General features: G+C 42.5%; 1 protein-coding gene across 2 annotated transcripts in view; it reads right to left on the bottom strand.

The window, feature by feature from the left end:
• SPTBN1 (spectrin beta, non-erythrocytic 1) overlaps positions 1–13,074 on the bottom strand; it is a 184,173-nt gene that overhangs the window by 103,520 nt on the left and 67,579 nt on the right. The window lies entirely within an intron of this gene.

Raw genomic sequence — 13,074 nt, 5'->3', positions numbered from 1 at the left:
GGGTGGGCCCTCCTCTATTAAGCGCCTGCGAAGAGAACGCGGACTGCGCACCTGGGTGCGCACAGATCCTCACTGCGTGGGCGCCAAACACGCGGCGGCGGCCCCCGCAGGCCGCCGTGTAAAAGTACAACAAAGTCCCTCTGGACACTGCTGTGCCACACTGAAGGGAGCGTAAGTTCAGGCTCACGGAAGACTCTTCTCAACAGACTTCTGCTGCCTTCACGAGACGCTCAAGCCAGAAGTTTTCTAGGATAACATGGGCACTATAATAGTAATTCGGTGCAGGCTTTATGGGAGCACCGGTTTTACAAGGCATTGTGGGAGAAGGATACACAGGTAAACACCTCAAGGACCCCAGACATGGAGGAGTTTGTGAACCAATGAAGAGGTAAGAAAACAGAAATTAACCTCAAGTCCTACTTTGATTTACAATGAGGAGGTAAGAGAACAGAAACTAACCCCAAATCCTACTTTGATTTGTAAAAAGAGGTTTCTAAACTTTTGGATTCTTTAAGTTTTTAAAACTCTCCTTCCTAGCTGCTTCTCCCACCAATCACAACCAAAAATAAAATCCTCGACATAGAAAATAACTGTGATTAAAATATATTCTTGGAAAATAATCGACCCTAGTTTATCCCCCATCCCCTTCCTCACTAACTTCTGGCAGGCAACTAATTTGGAGCCCTGCAGCTATCTATACTTACTGAAGAAGGTAATGTCATTCCTAAGGGATTCCAATCGGCACTAAAGACGTGGTTTACTTTAGTCCCGCAGGGCACGTGTAATCAAGCAACTGCATTCCGTCCAGGGCTAGAGACAAAACAAACCTAGAGTCTAGCTATCTGCTAACTAAACTCTCCCAGTCCCACTCCTTTCATCCATACCCAGTGTCAGCCTAGCTTTGTAAAGCCAGACCCAGGATTCAAAGACATTCTCATCACGTACAGCAGATTCTAAAGTCCTTTAGCCACCAGTGCAACTCAAGAAGACAGCAAAATGCTCAATATTGGAAGAAGCACTTTGCTAGGATTCCCAAGACTGGGGGTTTCTAGTCCTGGCCTGGCCAAGCCTCTTAATCACCTATGACCTTAGAAGAAACCCTGGATTCTTTCTAAACCTCCACTGTCAGACAGGGATAATTAATGTCTACCTCTACAAGGTCACTGAAGAGATATTGTCACAATGCCTCAAAAATGATCATACTATTCAAAATTAGGAGTTATAGTTTTCAAAATGCACCTCTTCTTGTACCCTGCCCCCATCACATCAAAGCTACAAAGAGCAGAATGGAGACTTCTCAGTTATGATCTTCTTAACAGGCCCCTCTTCACTATTAAATATACTGATGAAGTGATAAATCTCTAAGTGTCCAGTTATAGACAAAAAAATGAGACTGCAAAGTGCTTTCCAGTTTACAACCCTTTATTTTTAATCTTTAAGCCACTTAAGTGAATAGAGTGAGTCACTACTCGTAGAGTCCCTTTCAGCTCCCTCTGATATGGGGAAGTAGGCAAAATAAGCTTTCTAATTAGCCAGGTTACACTGTGATGGGGGTAGAGCCTGGGACTAGTACAATAATACAGCCACACTCAATCCTAAAGAGAAGACTTAGAACCAACTGTTAGCCAGGCAGAGTATTGGAAAGACAGGTTTTGGGGCTGGGGAAGGGTTTATAACCTCACAAGGGCAACCTCACAAGGGCCAGAGGTGAGCAGAGGGCACTAGGGCAGAAGAGGACACAATCCTGATGGTTCATCTGATCACCTCCATCTAACTCAGCAGTGAGGAGACGGGCAAGGAAGGCCAGAGGCACTTATTCTTTAGTCTATTCACTATCTACTGGACACCAACTGTGTGCAAGGCACATTGCCCAGTGCTTCGAGGGATTTAAAGATGACTGGGAGAGTTGCTCGCCAAAGGAGATGGGACGAATATGCAAACAGTCCAATAGCAAAAGAACGAAGTAAGAGCTGGGATGGGGGAAAGAGTTCAGAGGACAAGGAGGATACCTCTGCCTAGGAAGGCAGGCAGGATTAACTCCAGGAGGGACAGCATTTGACCAGACCCCAAAATGCCAGCAAGCTATCAACAGGCTTAGACAAGAGGAAAACCACCTTTCCGTGGGGAAAAGCGGTATAGGTAAAGGCACCGACTGGACCATCCCAGGAACAGCTCCAGCGAGTGCTACCATTTGTCTGGAGCATAAGGGACTGTCAGCCATAGCAGGCAAGCATGGAACTAAGTCTGGGCTCTAGAGATGATCAGTCAGTCAGTGGTAGGTTAGAATGCAGAGAAAGGGAAAAGCCTGAAGGCAGCAAGGTCACTTAGGTAGTACCTGCAGTTGTCTAGGCTAAGTCAAAGGACTAGTCAGGGCGTGGCAACAGGAACAAAAAGAAATAGACTGAGGCAAGGGTCCACAGGACAGTGGTATCAGACTGTAAAGGGCAGGTTCAAAGGCAAGGGCTCAAGAAGACTCTTGGGCTTTTAGCGCTGCTGTGGAGTATAGAGGAAGACTAAACATTTCCACCTAGATGGGCTGAATCTGAGTTACCTGCAACACCATGGGGTGACATGTCCAGAAGCAGTCAAGGATGAGGAACTAGAGCTCAAGGCTGAAGATACAGTCCCACGCACTGAGCAAAAGTTGTGATTGTAGTGACCTTAAATGCAACAAGGGTGGCTTGAGGGTGGGTGAGCACAGAGCTCTGGGGAAGGCCAGAGTTTGGAAGGAAGAAGAAACATCAGTGGAGATACCAAAGAAGTCACAGAATAAAATCCAAGAAAGGAGGAGAGATATTCAAGCAGGAAAGGGATAGATGGCTTCACGTGATGCAAAATGAACAAGGAACCAGAAGTCAGAGAAAAGTGATCTAGTATGTGAATCAGGAGGTCAGTAAGGAAATAAAAGCTGAAGTGAGGTTATAGGGAGTAAGAGAAGGAGAACAGGAAGGTAGAGGTGGTGAAGAGAAGACTAGTGAATAGGAGTTACAGGACCAGGGGAAGGGGTCCTGGGGAAGGGTCCAGCTGAGTATGTCCTCTGTGCACAGGTTTCAGCCCTAAGTGGGCATTAAGTAGGAAAAGGCCAATGGGAAAATGGCTCAGTGGTATGGGTGGGGCGGTCATCCTTAGCAGTACACTTTCCTTCAGAGGCAGGAGGAAAAGACGGAAACTGTGAGGAGGAAAGAAGGAATTTAAAGATGCTTGCCCAGTTCTAACTTAATAAAGCAAGAGGCCAGGGGTCCTACCTACAGTTTTATTTATAGTGATCTAAAAAAGAATCCTGAAGACACCTTTGGCAGAAACATGTAGTACGTGAATGGGAACATTAAGGGGAGTGAGATAGTATTCAGATGTTCAACAGTCAACCAAGTTGTCTATAGAAACAGACGCTGCAATTTCGGCCTATCCTCTCAATCTTTTCTAAGCTAAAAAGCTACTGTCCCTCACCTGCGCCAGGGGTATCAACATGTGGCCAACTCTGATAAGTGACTGTGCCCACCTTCAAGTTGCATCAGGATTCCAAGGTATAATAAAAGACAGCTACAACTGACTGGCAAAGTCAGCAATGGGATCATAGCAACGGAGGACTGAATAACATGCATCCGCCATCCATGTGTGATTATGTGTGGACAGCACAAATTAGAAGTGCTGTGGCATGGTAGAAAGACCCAAGTCCAGAGCCAGGTACTCAAGAATGCTCCAACTCTTGAGTGCCACCAAAAAGCTAGGTAATTGCATGCGTGTCTGACTACCCCTAGGCCCAGCAATCCTCACCTATAAATCAAACAGACTGGAATCTGCGAAAAAATTCCTTCTGGTTCTAAATGTATTTGTCAGTGATTTGGGTTCCCCATCTTGGAGATTACTGTTGTAGTCCCAATTATGACCCATCTCCACATAAACTGAAGGCACTAATAACAATGTTACATTATTTCAGCACTTCGTAGCTTACAAAATGCTCTCACATACATTTTCTCAAGTGACTAACCCTATGAGGCAGGTATTGTGTCCACTTTGCAGACAAGACACATGGCAACTGAGTTTCAGTGATAGAGTGCCTTATCCAGGGTCGCGCAGTTAGTGAGTGGCAGAAACACACCTGAACCCCAGACCAGTGAAGTACAGTGCTATTTCTCCTATGCATTCAGAGTGAAGTATCAGCTTACTTTATGGTTTCTAAGCTCTTCAGAAAAACCATACGACTTGATAAATGGTATCAAGATAAACCTAAAACCCACCAAGCCTCCACACGAACCTCTACAATACTTAGATTGGGTCAGGATCAGGCATATTCTCTGCTAGTTCACATAGAAGTTGCTGCTTTGGGGGTTCTCTTATTGTGACTGGGTTTTGTTCGGTCTTGTTTGGTTTAGTTTGAGTCCTTTTCTCATACTTGGTGGATCTGTACACCAAGATTCTGTATGATTTACCATGTAACATGTGAAAGGGAACACTAAGGGGGTGAGATTAAGCCTCTGTTTGTTACAAAGGGCTTAATGTAATCTGGGAGGTTAAAGAAAAAAAGATAAATGCTTTCCTTGCATTACAGCAAGCTTGATGGGGTAAACTATGGGGTATTCATTTCCGGAACATCTAAACATTAGCAAGATTGAAGATGTCTGGGAGAGGATGGCCAAAATGCTAAAATGTGATGGGATTTGTTCCCATTCAAGGACTTGAAAAACCAACCAAGAGCTGGGAAAGAAGTGGTGGGGACAGAAAGGGACAAAAAACAACGAGGTTCACAAATAAAATGTTTTGCCAAATTCTCAGCCGCTCTCCACTGCCATTTCCAGATCTTAGCACTATTCTAACAGCTATGATTAGTAGTTTAAACTCCTCATAGAGGATATTTAAAAAACAAATTCTACCCCATATTTGGCCATTTCTTCACCTAGGAGGCTACCAGCTGGAGGATGCAGTAGGTTTCAAGTGAAATTACTGACCTCAGGCTGGGAACCAGAGGCCACCCCTTTGCATTTATGGATTAGGACAACTCTGAATGGCAAGACCAATACTCCACCTGGGAAGTACTCATAAACCCCAATTCCCATTATGCACTTGGAAAAAGATATTCGAAATCATATTTTATAGACATAAAAGTAGTTAACACCTCAGAGATAGCACGAACACAACTCACTACAAAACAAGTTATAAAGGGCCTATGCTTTTGAAAGGCCAATGTTTCTTAAAAGTGAAGCTATTAAATTTGACACTTAAGAACTTAGAATAACTAGACTAAAGGTATTTCTCTACCTACAGCAATTAATATCTGTGTTCCTTGGAGGATATGATGGTTCTCTCTCTCTCCCCCCACACCTCCAACAAAATCATCTACTTGTGTGCTGAATCTGGAACACCAGGGCAAATCTAATTTCTATTCATATCCTTTTCCTGTTTCTTGTTCAACTGGTCACAGCAGAACCAAATACAAAGCACCTGCCATCTCTGCTGAAAAGGAGAAAAATGACAAGTCACACTCAGGGACACCTAAGGTCTTGCAGAAAGAATGCAGTTTATGGAGTCTTCTACCTCAGGCAAACCTTATCCCTGCATTCTTATTTGTCTGTTATCTACACAAGCAAAGCTTCCCTGTGTAGGCAAAAGTATGCCCTGCTCCGGAGACCGCACCTTTGGCAAACAGGTGTTGCTATGCCTGCAAACGTAACACCAGAGCCAAGGCTGGGCTCCTCCACGCCAGGTAAAGTGGTTCAAAGGAAAAGAACATCTGAGGAATGCAGTTAGGGCCAGGCCTGCTCTTGCCCAGGATTTCTGGTTCTGCTTCCACCTCCAACACAGAAAAAAAAGTCTGACACACGTAGGTATTCAGAGCCATCAGGCCAGAGTTTTACACGAAGGCAGATGGGACAGTGAAGACCCTGCTTCCTGGTAGCACAGCTCATGGGAAAGAAATGGGAAAAGAGGAAATACAAATCTGTTCTTCATGTAAATAGGCCTTTGGACCCTGCCCTCAGGTATTACCACCCATGTTACATTTTCCAGGAACTTAATACAGAACTGGCTGTAATGAGAAAAGGTGAAACAGAGGTTGCAGAGGCACCTGGAAAGGGAAAGAGGAAAAGGCAGGGAGTAGGGGATGCAAACTCACCACCAAGCCATAGGCCCCACACCTCCTGGTCTACAGAGAACAAAAGTCAACCCATCTAACATATTCTCAGCCCTACCTGGGAGCACAAGCCATCTGAGGGAACCATGAGGTTTTAAAGACTGAGTCCTTCTCTACAAGCACTTACAACCTAGTTGAAGAAATAGAACACACACAGATGAACATGCAAATACATAGATGACATAGCATATAACAAATGAGGTTAGTGATGGTTTCAGTAAGTGCCATTCTGAATGAAACAACAGCATTACACTTCTTGGCTGAGAGAAGAACAGAGTGTGGTTTCCTCCACACAAATGTTCTCCATTGCTATGTTATCCTACCTGTAATTTTAATGTAGCTTCCAATTAAATCCCTGCTAATGTGTGCCACACTAACATGAGAGTAAAGGTTATTCTATTTATTAACGGGAGGGGGGGGTAGAAGGTGTTATTTCTTGCTCTTTAACCATTTGAGTGCCATGTATAATTCAAAATTTGGATCAACATGAGAAAAAAGTATGTCAATATATAACCTGAGGAACAAAACATAAAATATGAATTATTCCATTGTTATTCATGTTTATAGCCATCGAAAAAAGAGTTCCTGGGAGCAACACTGGCACTTTTGGGAAAATTTGTCAGCACCACTCACAGCAACGGTGACACTCAAAGGGTTAAAAACCAGGGTCCAATTACCTAGTTTCAGGGCTATGGAACAGTATGTCCAGCCGTGGCATGTTAAAATGTGAAATATTTTAAGAGTGCAGTCATTTCTTCCTCCTGAGCTCCTGAGCTCCTGCCGATCTCTCAATGAGATAGCACAGCCTCCTTCCCACAGGACTTTGCTAAGCAGCCACTCCCTGGACACAGGCCCTGAATAATTCACGGTCAGCCCTGTCACTCAGGAGCACCAAGGCCCACCAGCTGCCATTAAGTGGGAGGCAAGCTCCAGGCTTACTGTAAAAGAATTAAATACTACCAACCACTTTTGAAATCTTTACAGAAACAGAAAATCCTTCCCTCTTTTCTTTTTCTCCCCATTTCAAACCAGGAAATTTCCCACTAGATCAAAGTGTAACTGACTTTTACTCTAAGGAGGTCAAGGCTCAAGTACACACACGGGGTGGGGAGAAGTGACATCCTCATACAAGTGCATGGTCGGGATGTTATTCCCCCAGTCAGGATGAGATGATACTGTGCCTGACACAAGAGATGCTCAATCACTGTCAGTCAGTCCTCGTTCCCTTCTCCTACCCATCCTTCTGCTCCACCACCTTTCCTGGACTTTCCCATCTCCCTGCCTCTGCTCTTGGTGCTCTCCTAGCCTCTTGGTCTAAAGTCCACTCATCTTTCAAGCCCAGCTCAAACTTCCGTCTTCCAGAAAGGCTTTCCAGATTATCTCAGCAGGGATGATTGCTCCTTCTCAGAAACCCTGTACCAGTACACTGTCAGCCCCCCTCTTCTGGCACCTATCATGCCCTGCCATAATAGAGTATTGCTTATCTCTTCTAGTGCACCAGTCTTATCTACCTACTTAAAATAATGGAAAGTGCACTAGTAACATACTCAGGAGAAGTAAAAAGTGGACTCCAGTCTTGGTTTTTGACACTGACTAGCCTTGTGACCTTGAGCCAGTCCCTTGACTTTTCCAATGTTCTCCCTAAAAACCAAGGGGTCTGAAATAGGAAGTCTCTAATGTCCTCTGGACATAATGCGCTAGGAAATATATCATTATCTGTTTTAGGATAAATACAAGTCTTATATAACTTTTACTCCACACCCCATAGCCCAATGTCCTCTTTGAAACAATTGTTCCAAAGTGATTTCGCTATTTCAGAAGTCTGAACACTGAACAAAAGCCTGAAAACAAAGCTAAGGCTCTGTGAGGGAGCTGGCACCATGTGGTGAAGTGTTGAGCCTACTCTTACCTATGTAACCCACCCCAAGTCCACATCTGAGTCTTTCACAATAATGAGGGCTAGAACCCCTAAAAGATATCAAGAAGGTCCTTTTCAAAATTCACCTACCATCTCATTTATAGACAAGGAAAATGAGGCACAGAGTGGCACACCCAGTGACACAGAATAATTAACCACATACTGGAAATGAGAAAGTAGGCCTTCTGGATTCTTGCTGCCCCTCTCCTTTCTAGAGCAAACGAAAATGTAGAGGAAGGTGAGGACAAAGGAAGTGGCATGCATTTCTCCTGCCTCTGTCAGTGAAGTGGGCCCAGGGCTCGAAATCAGAGAAAGGTCATCCTCATGCCCTCCCCTACCTCACATCCTAGCATCCAACACCACGTAGGAACTGACAGGCTCATACTAAGTGGTAGGTGACCCATATCTTTCCATGTTCTCCATTGTCCAGCTTGTACCAGTGCAGAGAACGAGGACCCAGTTAGTGTGGTATGGGCAGCTTTGATCTCAGCCTCCCAGTGCAGAATAAAACAGACAGTCAGACCCAAGAAACTCTGCTGTTCAAAGACCCTTTCTCAGTTTTCTGCACTGGACTTTTCTTTATTATTCTTATGATGTTTAGGGAATAGTTTGCTCATGAGGCAGGTAAAGAATGAAATGAGATCAGAGAGACTAATAAGCTTTTTACTAACACCTGCCATACCTATAACCACCTTTCCACTCACCTTTTTATTACCATTTGTCACCTTTTTAATTACCATCTATCAAGAAAAACATAAATTGTAACCATGATGGTAAGTTCTCTCCATTACCTTATTTTAATAATATAATAAAAACTGTAGTAAAGGATGGGAAGAAACTGGAACCCTTGCACACTGATGGTGGGAATGTAAGATGGTGCAACTGTGAAAAACAGTACGATGGCTTCTCAAAAACATAAAAATAGAATTACATATGGCCCAGCAACACACTCTGGGTATATACCCACAAGAACTGAAAGCAGGATCTCAAAGAGATAATTTCACGGAAGCATTATTCCTAAGAGCCAGGGGTAGAAGTAACCCAAATGTACACGGACGAATAAATGGATAAAGAAAATGTGGTATGTACATATAATGGAATATTATTCAGCCTTGAAAAAGAAACCTTGTCAAATGTACAACATGGACAAACCTTGAAGACATTGTGTTAAACATCATTATGAGGACGTTATGAAGTAAGTCCCAAAAAGATGGGTACTGTATGTTTCTACTTATATGAGGTATCCAGAGCAGAAACATAGAAACAAGAAGTGGAATATGGTTGCCAAGAGCTGGAGTTGGGGGGTGAGCGAGTATTGGAGAGTTGTTCAATGAATATAGATTTCAGTTTTGCGAGAGGAAAAAGCTCCAGAGATCTGCTACATAACAATGTGAATTAGCTAACACTATTGAACTGTATACTTAAAAATGCTGGAGATGGTATATTTTATGGGTTTTTTTTTTAACCACAATTAAACATAAAATAAAATTAAAAGTTTCAGTGAAGACTCAAGCTGAACGTACTACAGGCATGGGAAGAAACAGCAGACCTAAAGCCGTGTGTTACACGTCTATGACTCTGAAGTTCAAACAAAATGTTTTCATATGCTATCAACCAACACACTGATCCCTCTGAGTTCTCTCTTCAACCCTTAAAAAAAAACTTTATGGGAACCATGCCAACTCTCATTTTTACAACAAAGGCCTAATAAATTAGTTGTTGAGTCCAAATTGCCTTCAAGCCTCACATCTGTGTACAGTGCTGTAGAGAAACCTCCATTTACCACAAGAGTTACCACTAGTGTCAGGCCTGATGATTTCTACAAGGCCAACTTTCATGAAATTGTCCAAAAGCTTTATTTTTTAGTCACTACCTTTGAGTTTAAGTTCATAAAGCACAAAAGTAATCAGCTGGTAGTTCATGCATAGTGAGCAGCATCACATCACAGTTAAGCAGGCATGTCCATATTTATAAAATTTGGGTTTGTGTGTGTGTGCGCACACATGCACAAGCCCACATACACACAGGATCACTTTGGCTGATATTAAATATGACAAAGTTTTCCTCACTCCTAAGATTTTTTTGATATTCCATCATCAACTATCCTGAAAGATTTAGACTTGCTCATCCAATCTAGAAAATACTGATATCCTGTCAATGTGGGCATATACCAAGTTTCCTGTTAAGGATAATTTTAAGGCAATAAGGGATCAGGAAGCAATGGACGAAGGTTCTTACCGATTGTCCTTTTGTTCTGCCTATTAAATATTATAGAAGAGCAAATGACAAAAATCATTACATAGGAAAGGGGCCTGTAATTTGAAGTCATTATAATCAAAGTCTTGTTAATACTCTCCAAGAGCCTGTAATTCTGACTCATCAAACATAAGAAGTTAACAAGAAAAAAAAGCAACAAAAGAGTAGGACTTGAGTCAGTCACTCGGCATTTATTATTTCCGAGAGAAGGACAAAGGTTGCTATCTTCCCTATACCTATACACAGTTCATGTCTCCCAGTGTACACAGAAACCATGGGGCAAAGAGGCCACACTCACCCTGGTAACCACAGGAAGTCAGCCCGCTACCTCCCCAGGAGCCCTCACACAAATAGAAGCCTAAGGGACCTTACTATTTAACCAGCCCACCCCCTCGTTTTTCAAGTGAGGAAACTAAGGCTGAGAGAGGCAAGGTGTTTTCTCTAAGGTCTGAACTGGCCAAGCCCAATAGCACCCAGATCTCCTGACCACAGTAAACATACTGACAATGGCCGCCTAACTGACGCAACATTTGTAAAGGCCATAAAAAAGCTCTGTGACCCAAAACGAGTTTTCCCTAGATTTAATGTCAGTCTGTTTCTCTTTTCTCTAACAGAATAGCAATGGAACAGCAGGCATGTTAAACAAAGGGCCCATCTAACTGTCACTGGGTAGGGTCTTAGGATACCTTCATGTATTTAGTTTCATCCTTCCTTGAATAAAAATGTAACCCTTTCAAAAAGATTTTTTCAAGTTGTTTATACAACCTACCACACTCATATCTAGGGTATATCTTGTATCTCTTATGAGATAACTGATACTGCTGTTATCTTTTTATTATACTATTTAAAACAAATAAATGTTTGAACCTTTTAAAATAAGATTTTATTTATTTATTTTTAGAGAGGGGAAGGGAGAGAGAAAGAGAGAAACGTCCATGTACAAGAGAAACATTGATCAGCTGCCTCTCGCACACCCCCAACTGGGGATCTGGCCCACAACCCAGACATGTGCCCTGACTGGGAACTGAACCTGTGACCTCTTGGTTTGCAGGCCAGTGCTCAACCACTGAGCCACACTAGCCAGGGAGACCCTTTTTTTAAATATAAATCAATAGGCCTTCCTTTTTAAACTGGTCACACTTCTCTTATGCTTGAGAGTCAGAAACAATACTATAAAATATGATTTTTACTCTTAGCTTTTCTGTTAAATATAAGTAATGTTTGGCTCTACTGGGAAAGGTTTTAATAAGCTCAATCACCACTGATGTCATTAAATGAGTATTCATTCCCTAAAACAAACAAACAAAAAACTTTGCTCTAATTTTTGTTCCTCCAGTAGTTCTAATCCTGTAATTTTATTCAAGTTATCTCAAAGTCTTACTCATAATTCTCTAATATGGAGTAATTGTACAAGATTTTTCTCTTTGATGAATTAAAGGGCATTCAGAGACCTACAAATATTTATGTGAAGGACAGCAATTTCCAAGAGAGTTAGAAAAGGCAGATCCAAGACAGGCATCAGAGGCTTCCAATTACCACCCTGGAAAGCAGGGGCCTCTGATTTAAGAGCCACTAAAGCAGGCAGGCTGGGGCAAATAACCCAAATCAGGAAATCTCAGACTGAAATCTGTAAAATTTAGCTAATGGTCCCTACCAAAGACTACTCTTAATATGATAGCAATATTTTTATAATCTTCTGTAAGATGAAAGTGATATACAAATTTTGAGTATTAAAAATAACCCCCCTGAAAAGCTAGTAAATTTCTTCTTCACTATTCCCTGATACCAAACTACAGCTGTCTCAACAAAGAGAGGGAGAGCACTAAAGCTACATAACCCCATGAAGGACAACCTCTCCCAGCACAGCCAGCCTATCTGACTTAGGTTTTCTATGCTGAGCATGGTCCTCTCCTTCCAAACATTACAAGTCTCCCACTTCAATCTCCACCTCTCTCTCTCTCTCTCTCTATTTTTTGTCATTTGCAGGGTGAAAAAAAAAGTCAATTTCTCAACCTCCATTCCAAAAACAAGTTTTAAAATATTTTTATATTTTTATTCTACTTTTCCTCCTAGATCAACCTCTCAGTAAATGTTTAGGGTTAAATCATTTTATTGTGCACTGAGTACAAACCTAAGAGAGGTAAATGCAGTAACAGAAGATGCAAATACAAAGAACATATTAATTTTTAAAATTAAAAAATAAGCCCTGACCAGCGTGGATCAGTTGGCTAGGCATCGTCCCACAGGCAAAAGGTTGCCAGTTCAATTCCCAGTAAGGGCACATGCCTGGGTTGGTGGCCAGGTCCCCAGCTACGGGGGTGCAGGAGGCAACCGATCGATGTACCTCTCGCACATTGATGCTTCTCTCCCTCTATTTCTCCCTGCCTCTCCTCTCTCTAAAAGTAAATAAAATATTTTAAAAAATATTTTTTTAAAGAGTCTTTTCCAGCACTTTTCTTGCCTCCCTGGAAAAGGTGCGGGGATCACAAATGCCCTCTAAACACCACAACAAAGCCACAGTCACCCTATCTTTAGGCCATCAGAGCCACGAGAACATGTGCCCTTTGAAGTGGCCTGCTTTTCCACTGTGACTTCTAATCTTCTGTCCTTGCATTCAGGTAATCTTTCTCAGTATGGAAGGCCTCCCTGCAGAAAGAGAGGGGCCCTCTCTTCAGAAGATTTATTTTCATAGTAAAATGTAACACCTCACAGGCCGATTGTGTGTACACACTAAACCAGGCACCTTCCATATCATTTTAAATTCTCACAACAA

This window comes from Furipterus horrens, unplaced genomic scaffold (genome assembly GCF_987537825.1).
Source record: "Furipterus horrens unplaced genomic scaffold, mFurHor1.1.pri manual_scaffold_6, whole genome shotgun sequence".
Taxonomy (NCBI): domain Eukaryota; kingdom Metazoa; phylum Chordata; class Mammalia; order Chiroptera; family Furipteridae; genus Furipterus; species Furipterus horrens.
Note: the sequence above shows the minus strand (reverse complement) of the source record. Positions and strands in the feature narration are given on the sequence as shown.